At 52.0% G+C, this 17369-nt stretch overlaps 1 long non-coding RNA gene across 1 annotated transcript; it reads left to right on the top strand.

The window, feature by feature from the left end:
• The first annotated feature begins 4365 nt into the window (after positions 1–4365).
• On the top strand, positions 4366–7499 carry LOC142604338 (uncharacterized). Its single transcript, XR_012838211.1, has 3 exons — positions 4366–4492; positions 6034–6189; positions 7229–7499. It is a non-coding gene; the product is annotated as an uncharacterized LOC142604338 (long non-coding RNA).
• The last annotated feature ends 9870 nt before the right edge of the window (positions 7500–17369 follow it).

Genomic DNA, 17369 nt, shown 5'->3' with positions numbered 1-17369 from the left:
CTCGATACTAGCGAGACAGGCAGCGCAGTCGCCGCAGCTCCCGAGAAGGATGGACACGGATTCCCCCCCAGGACCAGCCCCTCAGCCGTCTCAGCTCCGAGCCGCCATACTGCGTGACCTCACTTCCGTAGCAACGGGGGCGGAGCGCGCTGGCTGTGGGGACGGGCGCGTTGCCTCGCGTGGCTAGCTGCGGCGCGCGGTTGCGGTGTCGCCTCGCGTGTCCTCCGTGTCTTCCCGTGTTGTGTTCGGGCGTCGCTGCCGGTCGCGCGGCCCCCGTGGGGAGGAGCCGTTCGCGGCGGCACCGGCTGCTGCCCCGTCGCGTCGCGTCGCACCGCCCTGCCCCGCCCCGCCGGGCCCGTCCGGGCCTCCCGGCCGTCTGCGCCGCGAGGGGTCTGCCGGGCAAGGAATGCGGCCCGCAGCCTTCCGGCTGCGCGTATCGTCGTCGTCTTCCCCCCGCCGTGGGTCACTGCAGCGGAGAGGTACTCCGGCTGCGCTGGGTTCCGAGGAGTGCCCGTTTGACCGTGGGGCGTCAGGGATAAAGTCTGAGTCATTACCCCGAAACTTTCAGGGGAAAAACGTGTCATTCCTGCTGGGGAGGAGTGTTGGGATCGGCTCTGCGGCCTGCTGCTGTGGGGTGGAGGAACCACCTACCTCTGCTACAGTGGAAGAGGAGTGGTGAGAAGATGTTTCTGTTTGCATGTTTTCTGCTTTTCTTGCAGCAACACCCCTTGAAAGCACGACCTTGACAGGCGAGCAGTCATCTTATATTGGATGATTCGAGGTTACCTTCTCGTATGTCTCCCAACCTCCTTCTGCCACCTGGTTATGGCTTTCTGGCACTCCCATCTGTGCACTCTCTGTCCCGTGCCACATGGGAATGGGAGCAGCCCCAATGCTGCTCGACCAGAGGCACGGAGCCCTCAAGGAGGTCCAAACTAGAAGAAACGGTTTCTGCTCAAGTAATAGGTGAATGTAGCTTTGCGTAATGTGGAGAGAAGCAGTTCCATCAATCGCAGTTAAAGCTTTGGAAACGTACTCTGAAAATAGGATAAATTAATGGCCTCAACAGTCTTGTTGGTTTGTTTTGCAGGGTAGTACTTTGGGGGCCGACAACTTGAAGAGATGCAGCTTGACCTGATTTGTTGATTTTAGTGATATTTTAAAGAAGCGTATAAGTATAGAAGGAGCCTAGGAGCATTAGGAAGAACGGAAATAGCAAGGAAGGTACAAAACGAACAAAAAGCTGATTAGATTCATTAGGGGACGCAGTAAGGTCCCAGCCAGACAGCCTCCCCAAGCCTGCGGTCCCTGAGGCGCTCTGGTCATCTCAGTGGAGGTGGTCTGGAGGCCTGCAGCGAGCTGCTTGTGGGTTTGCAGGGTGCTGTGAACTTTATGGAACTTTATTGAAGTCTCTGGGAATTTGGGCTGGCCAGTGGGGCTGTCTGTGTTCAGAGCCCCCTATGGGCTCTGTTCATAGTGGGGGAGGAGGTGCAGCGGTGGGATATGGGGGTCTGCAGGGCTGTCCCAGTCCTGTTACTACCATGTTTGGGGTGGTGCAGGGGTCTTTTCAGGTCTCTGCAGCTTTGGGGGATGAGTCTTAGCAGTGCTGTGGTATCCCTTTCTTGGTTTTTGGGGGGCAGTTTGGCCATACCCAGAGCTGTTTCCCTCTTTTGGGAGAGCTGTATCAGGGACTTTGGTTCCCTTCCCCCAGTTTCACTTGACCACTGTGCACTCTGTTTAATGTCCCCGTCAAACAAATTTCAGATATGGAGGGGTTTTCCTCCTGACTGGAGGAGGGAAAGGCAGGACTTTGATACAAAGTGATAAACACAAGAGATTACACCCGCGCTTTCAAGCTACAGTCTTTGCTAAAACACGGTCCAGAACTCTAGGGAGAAATAAACGTTCAGATGCTGCCCAGTGAGTGAGTTTTACTGCCATTCTGTGAACACAGACTGAAGAAAAGGGGGAATTACAGGGACACGGTGTCATAACCAGCGCTGAAAAAAGAAAAAGGCTCGTCTTGTCCGTCAGTTATCTGCACAACTGCTGAGCAGCGCGACCGGTGTTCACAGGGGCGTACCGCAGCCGGTCTCCCTCTCCGCTGCCTCCATGTGCTCACACAGGTAACGAGCTGACGGCGCTCGTTCCTGCCCGTCGGTGTCCCCTGTTGCCCGTGCAGCCACCCCTGCTCTCCTCTGGCTACGCCGCGGTACCGCAGCCCCGCTGAATGCAGCCACCGTGCTAAGTCCTCGCGGCTGGGGGTGCTGACGGAGCAGAAGCGCAACCTGGCAGTGTTTGGGTTTCGCGGAGCAGCACAGGGTTCTCGTGGAAAGTTAAATGCACAGTTTATCTTTTTGTTGTAGAAATGCAATCGGTGATAGGAAATGCAGACAGATAACAGAGAGAAGACTGGTGAATGGGTTTTTGTGAATAGTACCTACCAAATTGGATGAAACAGGGAAGCATAAACGCAGTTCAGCGGCCCCTTGATACTACTAGAAGCTCCTAGAGAAGGAGGTGTTCCTGCCTGGATAGCTAAGAGAACTATTGATAAAAATTATTGCTCTCTCTCAGGCGCAGCTCTAAGGACTAGCTAATCAATTCCCACCTTGCGGATACTGTTAATTGTCTCTGGATTGGCGTTGCTGCGGGAGTTTCTTGTTTGTTTTGTAACCAAGTATGCATATGTGAAAAGGGAAACATGTAATACCTTTTTAGCCGCGCCCCTGACGCAAACTCCGCCCCTCACGCACGCCATGCCCTGTCCCTTACCACAAGCTCCGCCCCCGACGCACGCCAGGCCCCGCCCCTGACGCAGTGCACAGCCAATGCCCGTTCGGTGCCGCCGCCTGGCGACCACATTTCGGTACTGCAGCAAGAGCGCCGCGCAGGGGCGCTGGCTCCTGCCGCCCGGCCGCCGAACGGCGGGACTGCGGCTAGGCGCCGCCGTGCTCCACGTTGCCGCCCGCCGCTAACGGCATTGCGAGGTTGCAGCGCCCGCGGGGCGCTGCCGCCGCCGGGGCGCTCGTTGCTGCTTCCCGCTAAGGAAACGCCTCTGCCCCCCGACGGGCGCGGTGCCGGCGGGCGCTCGAACTGCAGCGCCGGTGCTGCCCCGGGCGAGTGCCGCCGGCCGGGAGCTCGCCGCTGGTGCTGCCGCTGCCGCCTCCCCGGAGCCGAAGCGCCGGACTGCAGCGCCGGCACCGTCCAGGGGCGCAGCAGCGCCGCCTTCGCTGCTGCGCCTGGTGGCCGCAGTGCGGTACTGCAGCCCGGCGGTCACGCGCCGGCTCTGGCCCCTCCGGCGCGCCGTCGCTGCCCGGCGCGTGCGCGGCAGCAGCATGGCGGCACGCTGGGCGCCGGTCCCGGCGGCGGCTGAGGGCCCGGCTCAGCGGTGAGGTGAGGTGAGCGAGCCCCGGCGGTGGGCGCAGGCTGTTCTCGTGCCCGCTGGCAGCCCGGGGGTGGCGGGACGGGACGGGAAGGTTCCAGCCGCCCGCTGCGGCAGGGTGCCGCTCCGCTGGAGGCGAGAGCCGGCTCAGGGCAGCCCCAGAGAGTGTTCCGGGAGCTGACGGGGGGGGGAAGGGGGGCAAGAAGGCGGACAGCCTGCCAGGCGCAGGCGCTGGGCGCCTCCCCGACTCGCCGGAGCTCCCCCTGAGCCTCCCCCGGCCCCGCTCAGCTTGTGCAGCAGCTCCCAATTCCAGCACCTCTCCTGAAGCCTGTCCGGCAGCCCCAGGCCGCCCCCAAGCCCTGGCGCGAAGGCGGCAAGCTGGCCCTCGCCTGTGCCGCTTTCTTCCTGAACGGGGGTGCTGGCGGCGGCAGCAGCAGCAGCGGGAAAGAGCGGCGTCTGCGGAAGCCCCTGCAGAAGGAGGGGGGGTCTCCGGCCAGGGCCGACCCGCGGTAGTAACGGCCGCTGCTTTTTCTTTCCCTCTGCCAGGCCGCGCTGAGGACGCGGTTGCCTGTTCCTCCCTTGGGGATGCCGTTGACTGCCCCCGCCTCGCGCTCGCGGGGGTCGTCCGTGCCTGGCCTGGCTCTCCTGGTGGCGTGGCGGCGAAAAGGGAGAGGCGGCGGAGCGCTTACCGGCCGTGGACGGGAGCTGCCCTAAGGGAAGCTGGAACGGCCAGAGCAAGGCGAAGAAGGGAAGAGATGGAAGGCTCTCCGGCCGGCAGCTGCCTCCCGCTGCAGGCAAGAGCGAGCCTGCCTTGCCAGGTGAGGAGAGATCCCTCGTCGTGCTCCGCGGCAGGTTGGGCTGCCAACGGGCACTGCAGGGTCAGTACGCGTAACCCAAAGCACGGCGCGGCTGCGTGCGAGGGCGAGCGAGGGAGGCCGCTCGTCTAGGAAGACTCGTCTCCTCGGAACTCTAAGAAGACATCCGTGTATCCTCTGAAGCGGAGGACAGCCAAGCGACCGGAGTAACAGCAAAGGAAAGGCAGAGAGCAGGAGAAAGAAGGGTCTGCGCCGGCAAGCTCTCCCGGCAGCGCCGAGAGCCGGAGCTGCGGTGAATGTTGGGCTCCGCGGGGCCCCGTCGCCTCTCTTCTGCGTCGCGGGCTCTCCTCTGCCCCCCTTGCTTTCCCGCCCCGCTGTGGGGTTTTTTGGTTTGCTTTCTACTCCCCTGTACGTTCCTTTTCCATCTCGCTCTGACGGGCTGCCTGTCCCCGCCTTTTTTAGGTCCTCGCTCTCTCTGCCCTCTAGCCCGTGGCTCTTGTTTCCTTCTCTCTCTGTCCGGCCCCCCAGCCACTGGTTTTGCGTTCCTCCCCCTCGGTCCTGTAGTCCGTCGGTATTTCTGCTGTCTCTGGCTCGCTCTGTCCGGCTCCTCGTTCCCATTGTTCGAGGTCTTCCTTCTCGGCTCCGTAGCGAGTCGTCGTGAGTCTCTTTCTTTCTCCGTCCCTCTTGAGCCTGTTCCCTGCCCCTCATTTTGAAGGCATGCCTCTCTGTCCCATCCCCCGTCGCCACGGTGCCCTTTCTCCCTCTCGCTCTGTCTTGCTCCCCGTCCCTGTTTTTCCAAAGCCTCCCCTCTCTGCCCCCTAGCCCGTCGGTACCTATTTCTTTCCCCGTCGTGGTTTCTCTGGCTCCCTGTCCCTCTTTCTTTCTCTCTTCCTTCCTCCCTGTCTGCCCCGCAGCCCGTCCCTTCGTTCCTTTCTCCTTCCCTCTCTGTCCGTCTCCCGGTCCCCGTCTTTCAACTCTGCTTCTCTGCCCGCTAGCTCACCACCGTCTTACCTTTCTCCGTGTCTTTCTCTCTCTCTGTCTCTCTGTCCGGCTCCCTCTCTCGGATTTTCAATTCCTCCCTCTCTCTGCGGAAGCCTGTTGGGACTTTTTCCCCTGCTCGGCCTCCCTGCCTGGCTCCCCTCTCCCCGTCTCGTGATTCCTCCCTCTCTGCCCTCTTAGCCGCAATTGTTTTTATTTTCTCCGGCTCTCTCGGTCCGCCTGGAGATCCCGATTGCTTTTTAAAGTCACCGAAGCGTTGAGGTTGGCAAAGACCTTTAAGATTATCAGGCGGAACCGCGAACCTGGCGCTGCCAAGTCCCCCTCTGCCCCGCAGCCCAGCCCTTGCCTTCCAACGGCCTCTTTCTCCACCTCTCTCTGTCCGGCTCCCAGCCCCTCTTTTCCACTTCCGCCCTCTGTACCCTGTGGCTTTCCCCCTCTTCTTTCTGTCTCTGTTCGAGGAGGAGCAGCTGCTGCCCCAGCGTTTGCACCCCGTTCGCGGTGTCGCGCACACGCTTATTCTTGGGCGCGCTTCCTCCTCTCCTCCTTCAGGCTCGACCCGAGGCTTCCCGCAGCGGTCTCCGGCGTCGGATTTTGTAACATAATCAACGTAATTGAAAGGTGCGGGAGCGGGATCGGCCCAGTCGGGGCGCCTCCAAGGAGAGGGACGCGGAACGAAGAAATCCCCAGGGCCGTTACACGCTCGGGTCCCGTACACCCGCCCCTTGCCCGCTGTCCCCGCGTCCCTTAGTCCCGCAGTGACTTTTGGTCTGGGGTCTTCTACCGTCGTCTTGGATTCTTCTTCTGGATAGCTGTGGGCGGTGCGTTATTCCACAGGTGCTGCTGCGCCGATGCTCTCTACGTTCGCAGTAACAGGTAGAGCGGAAGGCTCTGCGGCCAGGGAAGAATGGCACGGACGCGTTCCCGCTCGCTCTGTTGCACCGGAATTTCGCCGGCTGGGTTGACGGCACTGCTGGAAGAAATTTCAGAAAAGTGAGTACTGTGCTTGCCTTTTAAATTTAATCTTTTCAAGTAATTTTTGTACCGACACCTGGTCCCTGGCTTAGATATTTCGTTTGCAGTGACACAGACCCGGAGTGTCGCTCTAAGTAGCGTTCTGATTCGCTGAAATTCCCCGTAGTCAGAGAGTAAGAATCGTGAATGTTGCTCAGCGGTTTGAAATCTCAGGGTTTCTCTGGAAGCTGACCTGCCAGAATGAGCCGAAAGTAGGCAGAACGCCAGTAGGGATACCGTAGAAAAGGTCCTCTTCTTGACAGGAGAAGAGCTCGGCGAAACGTCAGCGCCATTTCCCGTAGGGCCTCCGACGTACCGGTTCAGCAATCGTGGGCTTTGTGCGATTCCCTCGGGGACAATCTCGAACAAACGTTGTACGGCAGAGAGCATCTTAGCTTGCTTTCCATCTCCTGCTCGGTTACTTGCAGAAAATTTAATTTAGCATCGCGCGGACCCATAGGGAAACGTCCCCGACTCAGGCTGGTAGGGCAACCCCGGTGCCAGCTGGTAACATCGGAAAAGAGCGCGATGTTTTGAAACGTTTGCCTTGCGAGGAGAAGGGCCGTCTCCCGTTAGGCAACCGAATTCTGTGAACCGATTTCCACGCCTCACATGCGTGCGTGCGGGCCCCCCCCCCCCCCAGACACAGGCAGACTTTGAAGGAGGCGGTCCCTAAGGCAATGCGATCTAAAACGTGGAAGTTTTTTTTCTATTTTTAATAGTTTCTTATGGATATGAGGCTTGTGTGGGCGTTTAGCTTGTCCCATCCTTAATTCTGAACCCACTGGCTGGTGCAGAAGAACGGTCGTGTGACAAAAACAGCCTGAAATTTGTCCCTGTGCCGGATTTGTCCCGTGGTAAAGGAGTACGTCTGTTATTCCGGGTGCAAAAGGTGTTTGATGAGCGTACCGCATCGTCCGAGCTGCCCTCGGTCTGATTGCAAGCTGTGGGTTATGACTTAGAAATACGTTCGCCTACCATTCCTTACGGTGTGTTTCTGGCTTTGATTTTTTCAAAGAAAGGGTGGCTTTTTCGTCGATCTCTTTGTGAGAGCATCAAGTCGGGTGGCGGTAAATACGTAGAAGCGACTAGGCGTACCGCAGCGTGTACCGGACAGTATTGGCGTGCTGCTCTGCTAGCAGGGGAGAGCCAGGTGAGGATGCACGTGGTAAGTACTTGTTCTGCCTCCAGCTGAACGGAAAGATTCTCATGTTGAGGGTTCCCGGGCTTGTCTGTGTGATTGGCATTACTTTTTTTTTCTTTTGAATATGAAACAGGGTCAGAGAGTTGTTGACGAATGGGACTTTGTGTACTGCTTTAGGTAGCTTTTCCATCTAAGAGTTCCTATCGACTCTTAGATCAGTTGCAAAACTTTACTCTTTGTGCAGTTGACACGTTTTGTAGTATCTGTGGCAGAAACAACTACAAAGACATCTGTCTTGTAGGTAAGCTGAAAAGAAAAATGCGGTTTCTCACCTGATTTTTCTTTCGGAGGAACGCTCGCACACACACCCCCCCCCCAGCGGCTGGTTTTTTTGCTAGCGTTATCGGGGGAGGGAATGGCGGCGCTTGCCTGGTTTCTTCCCCTAGCCAGGGACTTGAAACTTTGTTTTTCTGAGGTATCTCGCTAGAAATTTACAAGTGTTGGTGGTCAACAGTGGCAGAGAATTGGGTGGTGTTTTCAATTTCAGAGGGAAGGGATGTGGAGGTGAAGTATGTTGATGTTAATTCTGTTACCAAAAGTGAAGTACCAGCCGCTTTCTCTTTCTAGATCTTCTCTCCTTTCGCCGTCCTCCCCCAAGGGTTACGCGGCCAGGCTGTGTATCTTGTCTGTTCTCGCGCTCTTCCTTTGATATGCAGGAGCGCTGTGAAATAGAGGGGCTACGGACAGACACCTGCCGTTGTTGCAGATGCCTTAAATCGCGTATTTGTCCCTTTAGCCTGTCGTTTCCTTTCCGCTCAGGTGAGCTATGTGCAGCGTTAGGTTCCAGGTGAGAGCGGTGCCGCCGAACGACGCTCTTGGAGCGTGTGCGGAGGAGGGTGACCGAGATGGTGAGAGGTCTCCGAGGCGAGACTTCGGGGAAGCGGCTGAGGTCACTTGGTTTGTTTGGCTTGGAGACGAGAAGGCTGAGAGGTGACCTCATCGCAGTCTACGCCTTCCTCGAGGGGGACGGCGGAGGGGGAGGCGCTGACCTCCGCTCTCTCAGGGGACCAGCGATAGGGCCCACGGAAACGGGACGTAGCTGCGTCAGGGGAAGTTCAGACTGGACGTTGGGAAAAGGCTTTTTCACTGAGAGGGCGGTCAGTCACGGAACAGGCTCCCCAGGGAAGCGGTTGCAGCCACCGAGCCCGTCAGGAGTTCGAGGAGGGTCTGGACGATGCTCTTAGTCGCACGGCTTAGTTTTCGGTAGTCCTGCGAGGAGCAGGGGCTTGGGCTCGGTGATCCTGATGGGTCCCTTCCGACTAGAGATACTCTATGAAATCTTCCTGGTTAAAAATGAGCTTATCGTAACAGAGAATTCACTTCACGTGGCTTTGTGCAAGGACTGTCGTCTTATAATAGCTTGCCTTTTTTTTTTTTTTCTTCCTTTTGCCACAGATAGGAGAGAAGCTCCATCCAGAGATGAAGCGGAGACGGAATCAACTGTCCCTCTGCCTCATCCTGTGAGACCGGAAGACATGGAGTAACTGTAAGCTGTGATTCTCAGGCAAATGACTAAGACCGTTTTTTTCTTTTGAAAAAGTTTCCCGTGCCTTTGCTTTCACTCTCCCGTTCCTGTGTCGTGTGGCATGTCGCATTTTTTGAGGCTGTGGAAGCGACACCGGGAGCGATGGGTCGTCAGAACCAGGTCCTGTTTTTGCTTACCTTTGCTATCTCTGTGTACCACCAGCCTGCATCTCTCTCTGTATTCCTCCATCCCTGTCCCCTCTTCTCTGTTCTACTTTTGTTTCGCTGTGTACGTCCCGTTCCCTGTCCCGTCTTTATCCTTCCTTCCTTCTGCCTCTCCTTTTTCTTTGTGCTTTTGTCCTGCTCCCCGACGCTGTTTCTTGCTCCATCTGACTGTCCTTTTCCTGGCACCTTTGTGTCTCTGCTCCTCGCCCCTGTCTTTCTCTCCCCTCTGCCCAGTCCTCGTCTCCCTCTTTGGTCTCTCTCTCTCTCCCTCTGTCCTCCTCCTGCCTCTACCGCTCTATCTTGCTCGCTGCCCCTCTTTTTCTCACTCTGCCCCGGTGTCCCGCTCCCCGGTCCTCTTTCCCTCTGTTGCTCTCTCCTTTTATCTGTCCTTCTCCCTGCTCCCCAGCCCGGTTCTCTCACGCTCCCGCTTCCTTTTTTTGGTCTCTGTTGCTCTGTCCTGCTCCCCGTGCCGCCGTTCCTCGCTGTACCTCTCGGTCCGGCTCCCTGCCCTTATTCTTTTTTCCTCCCTCTCCGTGGCGCTACCCGCCCGGGGTCGTTTTCAGCCTCTCTGTCCCGCTCCCCGTCCTCGTTTGTCGGTCGCCGTCCCGCTGCCTCCTCTTCTCCCCGCTGCCTTTCTTCCTCTCTCCCTGCTGCTTCTTTCTCCCTCTCTGTCGGGCTCCCTGGCCCCGTCCTTCGCTCACCATTCCTTTCCCTGCCTCATGCTTTCTCGCTCACCGCCGCCCGCCCCCATCCAGCTGGCTGCCACTTTTCTCCTCTCTTCTAGCGTCCTACAGCCGGCTCCTCGGTTTTGGTGGCGGCCTCCGCCTCTGCCCAGCTTTCCAGGAGCCCGACAGACCGACCGTCCGTTCCATGCTGGACCGGCGAGTGTGGCTCTGGGTAGGACAGCCAAGGTGCCCCAGGGCCATGCCCCGGTGCGGAGTCGCTCCCTGGACTGGGTCCGCGTGTGACCAAATAAAGGCTTGCCGTCTCTTTTGCCCTCCAGGCTGTGTTTGCGCTTCCTTTGCACGGGGTGAGGGGCTGTGATGGAGGGCAGGGGAGGAGGTCAGGTGATGGCCCCCTGTTCCTGCTGGGCTCCAGCTGTGGGTTGGGGCTGGAGGAGCCCCAGGTGTGGGCAGTGAGGCTGATGGCCATGGCCCCTCCCTGTAACGGGCTGCCGGCGTGCAGGGGCAGCTGTGAGCCAAGGGAGGCACGGAGGCGTCGCCGGGCTGCGGCTGCACGGAGGGAGAAGGTGAGCAGGGCAGGAGGATGGACAGGCGGGTCCCGGGGAAAGCCCCGAGGAGGGGCGGGGGGGCGACGGGGTCCGTGTCACAGAGGGGAGGGGGGCTGCCCGGAGCCGGCGGACGTCCGCGCCGAGTCGGAGGTGGCTGACGGGAGCTTGCCGGTGGGGGGGGGGGGCGGGTCCGGCCCGGCGGGGCTTTCGGGTGAGTCGGCGCGAGGGGACGGCACGGTGTCCCCGCAGGGTCGGGAAGCACGGAAGGCTGCCTCCCGCGGCACGTATGGAGCTGTAGTCTCACGGCACTCGGCTGATACGCGGCGTTTGCCAGTGCACGCCTGCAGGTGTCGTTTCCCCCTTTGGAACAGGCACTGTCTGTCTCTCACCTCAACAAACATGCTCTAGATCTGGTTATCCCACACAGCTGCTCCCAGCTCCAGCACCTCCCCCCTAGCCACAGACTCTGCCCAACCCTGTCTTCATGTCAGCAAGCTGGCCCTCAAAGATGCTTTATTGCACCATAAATGCTGGTGTCGTTAGCATCAGTCTGGAGAAATCAGTGGCATCTCCAAAAGCTCCTCCAGAAGAAGGGGTTGCTGCTTCAGGAGAGCTACAGTCCTCACTGTGGATAAGAGTTGCTGGTTGTTTCCCTCTCCCAGAGGCAGCAGTGAGGGCTCAGTTGTCAGTCCCTCTCTGGGGATGTTGTTTGCTGCAACAACCTGTAAACAAACTGGCTTGAAGTGGCCAGAAGCATTAAATGTAGTACTCTGGGACATTAGAAACACACCGAGGCAACCAGTGGGTGTATCTCCAGTAGAAGTTTTATTTGGGACAATTTTAGCAGTACCTGGAACTTCTATTCCAACAAAAATGAGCCTTTTGGATGGATATGAACAGGTAACTCAATATTTGTTTTATTTGCAAAATTCTTTTTTTTGCAATTACAAAATCATGCTTATTGGTATCAAGGGATAACACCTGAAATTCAGGTACACAATATTCAACCAGGGGATAAAATGTATATACAGAATTTTAAATGGAAAAATAGATTTGAGCCCAAATGGGAAGGACCTTACATGGTGTTATTAACCTCCTTTGATGCTGTAAAGGTACAAGGAAAAGAGACATGAATCCATCACTCACATGCATAAAGATTCCCCGACAGAATGAAAATCAACATGCCACTGTATTTGCCGATACCTTGTGGACAAAGTTCATCCTGCAATACAGATATGTACTTACAAATGGAACCATAATACAATATAGTAATACTAGTCTCCGGGAGCAAACCTTTTGTAAAGTTTGGGGAGCTAAGAATGCAAAAGGGGAAAATATTGTAGTAGATAGTGATACTGAGATTGTATGGAATCCTTTTTTTAATCCTGATGTTTTTCTAGAATTTTGTGTTGGATTTGTGATGGAAGATCTTGAGAATGGAAAGGAACCATTAAGAAGTTATACGTGGAATACATACCCATATCACACATACACATACAAGCCGCAAACAGGAACGGGAACCTGGTGCGTCAACCATCATTTATGGGTAATGACAGAGGGTAAACACAATGATTGGTGTTGTATCAATTTGAATCCGACGAGTCCATTCTTTTTTGTAACATATTACGTTATCAAAGATGGGTTTAGGAATTTTCCAGTAGCACACGATTATGATTTTCCATGGGGTTTTCAAGCCGGCATTTCTAATACTGACAAAATAACGACCAAATCTAGATCAAGTAAATGAAGTTTAACTTTTTGGTTAAATAATACTCACGTTTCTTTAATGAAGTCCTTCGCAAAGCATCTGAATTTTACTCAGTGTCGGCTTTGTGCATCTTTACCGAAATCTGTAGATCATGGATTTGAATTAATTGGTATTCCAATTCCAAAGGATTCAGTTTGGGAAAAGTTTTGGAGAAATACCTCTATAATGACTAAATATGAAGAGCAAATATTAAACATCAAAATTCCTCCTTTCGATGAATATCATAACATCCTCTGCGTAGAGAGACATTACCCCCCAGAGAGTCGGACTCAGCAGTTTTGTCTTAACCACGCTTTTGTGGGAAGTCGGACTAAATGTAACACAACTAATCATATTAAATCTCGCTCGAGCTGGGCCCAGAGGGGACCAAAGGCATCGGGAGTATTTCGGTCGTGTAGCAACAAAGCTTATAAAACACTTGCGCCACGTCGGGGAGGAATTTGCACTCTAGGATCAGTAACTGTGGATTTACAAATTCTCCCTAAAACTATAAAGTTCCAATCTGGCATCGCACCTTTTTAACTTGTGTTAAAAGGACCGATAACCCATTAATAGAAAAGCCCTCAGGATTTCATTTTTTTCTCCAATGGTTCGTACCATTTTTTGGAGTGAGCAAACTGGATAAAGCAATTTTAAACATATCAGGAGAAATTGAAAAACCAGCAAACTATACCGCTTGTGGGTTAACCACCTTGCAAATTGAAATTTCAGAACTCTCAACAATTACCCTACAAAATCGTACGGCCTTAGATATGATGTTAGCATCACAAGGTGGAGTTTGCACAACGCTAAATTTAAATGCGAGTCATTGCACATGTATAGATCATTCAGGGGAATTATTGACTGACGTACATAAAATCTGGGAAATTAGTTCTCAAATGCGACGAGTACAAAAAGACAATGTATCTCGGGGTTTTACCGACACCGTGTCGGGGTCGACTTCTCAGGTTCCCGATCTATCTGCGTGGCTCAAAAAGGCGCCTGCTGTAGCAGCCTCAGCGATCATAGGGATTGTATGTGTAATAGTGATTTTTCAATGTTGTATCACCTGTTTTTCTAGTGTAGTAGCAAAATTGCAAGTAGCTTGGAGATATAAATAATTGCAGGGATGCAATGAAAACAAACGGAGGGAACTGTAAAAGATATAGAAGCTTAGCTAGAACAAAACTTTTGTTAACTAGAAAGCTGCTTAAGGCCTAGAACTGTTTCAAAGCCTATAATCGTGGGAAAGGGGTTTCTAACCAAGGTAATAGATAACGAAGCTAACTGACCACGGCAAGGTACAATGCCGCTACGTTCCACGTACAGTCCCTACCCAACCAGACAATAGGCCCGGGACTATTAATCTTATGGAGTAAGTTGTTACGGACAGGCATATCCACGGCAAGGATACCGCGCACGCCTGCAAGAAGAAGAGGCTCATCCGGCAAACACAGGTGTGCGACTGCCGCCGACCACCAGAGACCCCTGAGGACCACTACACTCAAATCACTGAGCAGGCATGACAGGGAGGAGATATATGGAAATGGATTCCAAGGAATGATTATCATAGGACTGCCTTTTCTTGGAAAAATGATGAATATGTATATTTTGATTCTATATAACCTGTGTACTGGTAATCACCTGTCACGCACGTTCGGTGGAGCCATTTTCCCCATGCATCTGGCGCCGTAATAAAGCAAACCTAGGGTAACTCACATCTGGTAGATTTAACAAGTCTGTTTCTCTCTCCCTATTTTTTATTCCTCCCTCTGTACCCAGTCACTTTTTAAATTTTTATGTTTCCTTCTATTCATCTCCCGGTCCCTTTTTTAATATTTAATATTAATTTTCTTTCCACATTGTCCTCTACGCATCTTCCCGTCCCTATGTTTTATTTCTTGTACTCAGTTGCTTTTTAAAATTCCTTCTACGTCTGTCTGTCTCCCTTTCTTGATTTTAAATTGTTTTCTATGTTTCTTGTAGTCCATTGCTATGTAATTTCTCTTTCAACAACTCCCTTTATCCCTTTCCCTTTCCCTAAATTTTAATTCATCCTTTTCTTCTGTATACCCCACCACTTTTTCAATTTTCTTTCCATGTTTCCTTCTATTCTCATCCCCATTCCTACTTTTTTCTTCTTTCTCACATTTCTTATAGCCTATCGCTTTTAAAAATTTCTACATCTCGCTCTATCTGACACCCCGTCTCTATTTTTTAATTCCTCCTTCTCTGCCCTCTACACAGTCGCTTTAAACATTTTCAATGTCTCCATTTATTTAGTTTCCCATACTCGGTCCATTTTTTGTCGCATACCTTGTCGATTTTTACTTTTGCACACATGCTATTCCCCCCCCCCCCCCTTAGTTATTTTATTCTCGTCTTTCCTTAAAGCTGTCGCACTTAAAATTTTCTTTCTACGTCTAAGTTTATTTGCTGTGACATCCCTATTTTTTGTTTTCCCGTCTGCCCTATACCTCATCGCTTTTAAATTTTTTTCAACGTCCACTTTAACCAATTCTGCCTTATTTGTTTCTCCTCCGTCCTGTACCCCGTCGCTTTTGAAATTTTCTTCCTACATCTCTCCGTATTTTTCTCCCTAGTCTTATTCTGTAACTTTTCCTTTTCTTTCTTTAATGCCTCTGCTTTTATCACTTGCTTCCTCTGTGTGCCTCCATCACCCTACCCTTATTTTTATTTTTTCATGTCTTTCCTTAATGCCTTTGCTTTTTAAATTTTCTTTCTATGTCTACTTTAACCCATTCACTGTCTTCATTTTTAAATTTTTTCCCATTTGTTCTAAACACCATCGCTTTTTCCATTTTCATTCCACATCTGCTTTTATCAAGCTCCGTATCCATATTTTTAAATTTATTGCCGTCACATACCCTGTCGCTTCTTAAATCGTATTTCCTTGTCAGCATCTATTTTTTACCATATCCTCATTTTAAAATTTTTTCTTCCCTGGCTTAATGCCATCCCTTATTATGTTTTCTTTCCATGACAACTTTTACATTGACATCTGGTTCTTTTATTGTTTTCTTGTCTTTCCCGTACTCTATCGCTCTCCAAATTCTCTGTTTAAGTCTCTATTTATCTAGCTTTCCATCCCATTTTTAATTTTCCTCCTGCATTTCCCATACCGCAACTTTTAAAATTTCATTTCCGCGCGTGCCGGTTTTGGATGGGATAGGGTCAGTTTCCCTCACAGTAGCCGGTATGGGGCTACGTTTTGGATTTCTGCCAAAAACAGCATCCATACTACAGCGGTGCATTAATTATCACCAATATTTTGTTAATAGCATGTCAATATCACCAATATTTTGTTCTAGCTACTTGCCTGTTCATAAGGGCGTTTATGTAGGGTTTCTGATGCATATTTCTAATTTTCCATGGTTTTCTGGCACTTTCTCTCCTTTGGGACTCATCTAGTTCCATTAAGGGAGTCAGTCGGAGAGACTGTTGAGGTTAGTTGACAACTTACAGTAAGTAATTTACTCTTCAGCCAGATATATTTTTGAGAAGGGATTCTCACAGGATCTAGTCCAGCTTTGTCATTTGGTCTTATCCAGAACGTAGTTCTGGTAGAAGTTTGGCAGTACGTGCAGTCACGCTCAAAACAATGCATAAGCCAGAGCATTCTGGGGTTTTTATAGCAAACTAACAGACATAATTTTCAACAACAATATTGTCATTGCACTTAATTAACTACTTTCCTACAAGATTTAGTATACCATTTATATTTTTCTGTATATAGCCCAGAAAAATCAAAACTAATTACATACCTGGTCACATTACCAATATAATTGATGGAGTTGCAGCAAAAGAGTGTGTATCGCCATTTCCAGCAAGAACTATTTTCTCTATTCAGCACTTAACATGCCCTAAACTCAAGACAGGTAAAAAAATCTACCACTGCTCCTCTGGCTGCTTTTAAGCCTTGTGGTGGTTGGCCCCTCCCCTTTCCCAGGGGATGGTGGGAAGGATGGTGGGCGGGGCCTGGGGTATATGAACCGGAGGCCTCTACTAGGGAGCTTCAATCTGCTTCTGGGCTTCTCTGGTGTCAGTGCTGTGCTGGTCCTTCAGTCAATAGCAGCTTTAGCATCAGTTTGGCTCTTTAGGTAGATGCATCAGAGATAAAAGCCTTGGGACTGGTCAAGGTTAAGCGGTGTATTTAAAAGAAAGTATGCTTTATGCAGATTTGGAGGGTTTTTTCGTTTATGATTTCTCAGCTCAGTATTTTTGTATTGAGCATTCAGAGGTTTGTAAGATCATTTAATAACATATTTCTTTTTTTTTCTAAGTTTGTTGTATTTTACTGGAATTCTTGACTTTACAGAAGATGCGACCTTGGATTTTTCTACAGTTTTCCTGTAAGCTATGTAAGTTGCCAGTAGTATTTGTCTTAATAGGACCAATGATGAGGTTATCTAGCAGGGTTTAGGGTAAGCATCTCGCATGTGTTCATGTGGCTTTAGCATTTCTCAAGAAAGCAGCAGGTATGTAAGGTATAGCATCTTTCAGGCGACAGGATGGCGCGCTGCCTTTCCCGATTGCCCGCGGAGTACTGCCTTGTTCCTAGAAGCTTTGTGGCTCGCTACAGGCTTCTCAAAGATAAGTATTGGGACTTTGTTGATTTTGCAGGCCTGTAGCTTGCAGGAAGACAGAAGGTAAGAGTTGTCGGCAGAACACAGGGTAAGGCTTCGAGGAGCGGCCGACACGGGGGGTTTGGGGATGCGAATACAAGGAAAGAGCTGTCAGGAAGGAGCAGGGTTCCTTCTCAGAGTTCAGGAGATGAGAAGGAGTTTCTAAAGTTTTGGGACTGAGGGACAGTTGTGAAAGAGGAGGGCTCATCACCTGTTCTCAGATAAGTTTTACTGTTGGATTTGGGTGCCACCAAGGTCTATTCTAGCTCAGTCTCATCACAGCTGACCAGAGGTACAACAATACTGAGACATGCCATGTAAGCTGTCCGGCCCTCAGCATGGCCACAAGCGGAGCCGAATGACAGAAGAGTCTCGTCTTGCGAAGCATGGGGTAGGTCAAAGTATACCCTCCTGAACCCTGAAGTCTCTGCTTCCCTGTACCTTCTGCTTTTGTTATTCCCTGACTTAATTTTTGCGTCCATCCCTTCACTGTCCATGTGGATGTCACAGTTACTTAGAGACATGGACTAGGCACTTATTTCCAGCGCAGGCTTGAGCGACTGTATTCTGTGGAATTGCATGGTGAAGAGGATGCGTATCACCTGTGCTCGTAACAATCTCCAGCCAGGGGTCTGTCTTTTA

This window comes from Balearica regulorum, chromosome 18 (assembly GCF_011004875.1).
Source record: "Balearica regulorum gibbericeps isolate bBalReg1 chromosome 18, bBalReg1.pri, whole genome shotgun sequence".
Taxonomy (NCBI): Eukaryota; Metazoa; Chordata; class Aves; order Gruiformes; family Gruidae; genus Balearica; species Balearica regulorum.
Note: the sequence above shows the minus strand (reverse complement) of the source record. Positions and strands in the feature narration are given on the sequence as shown.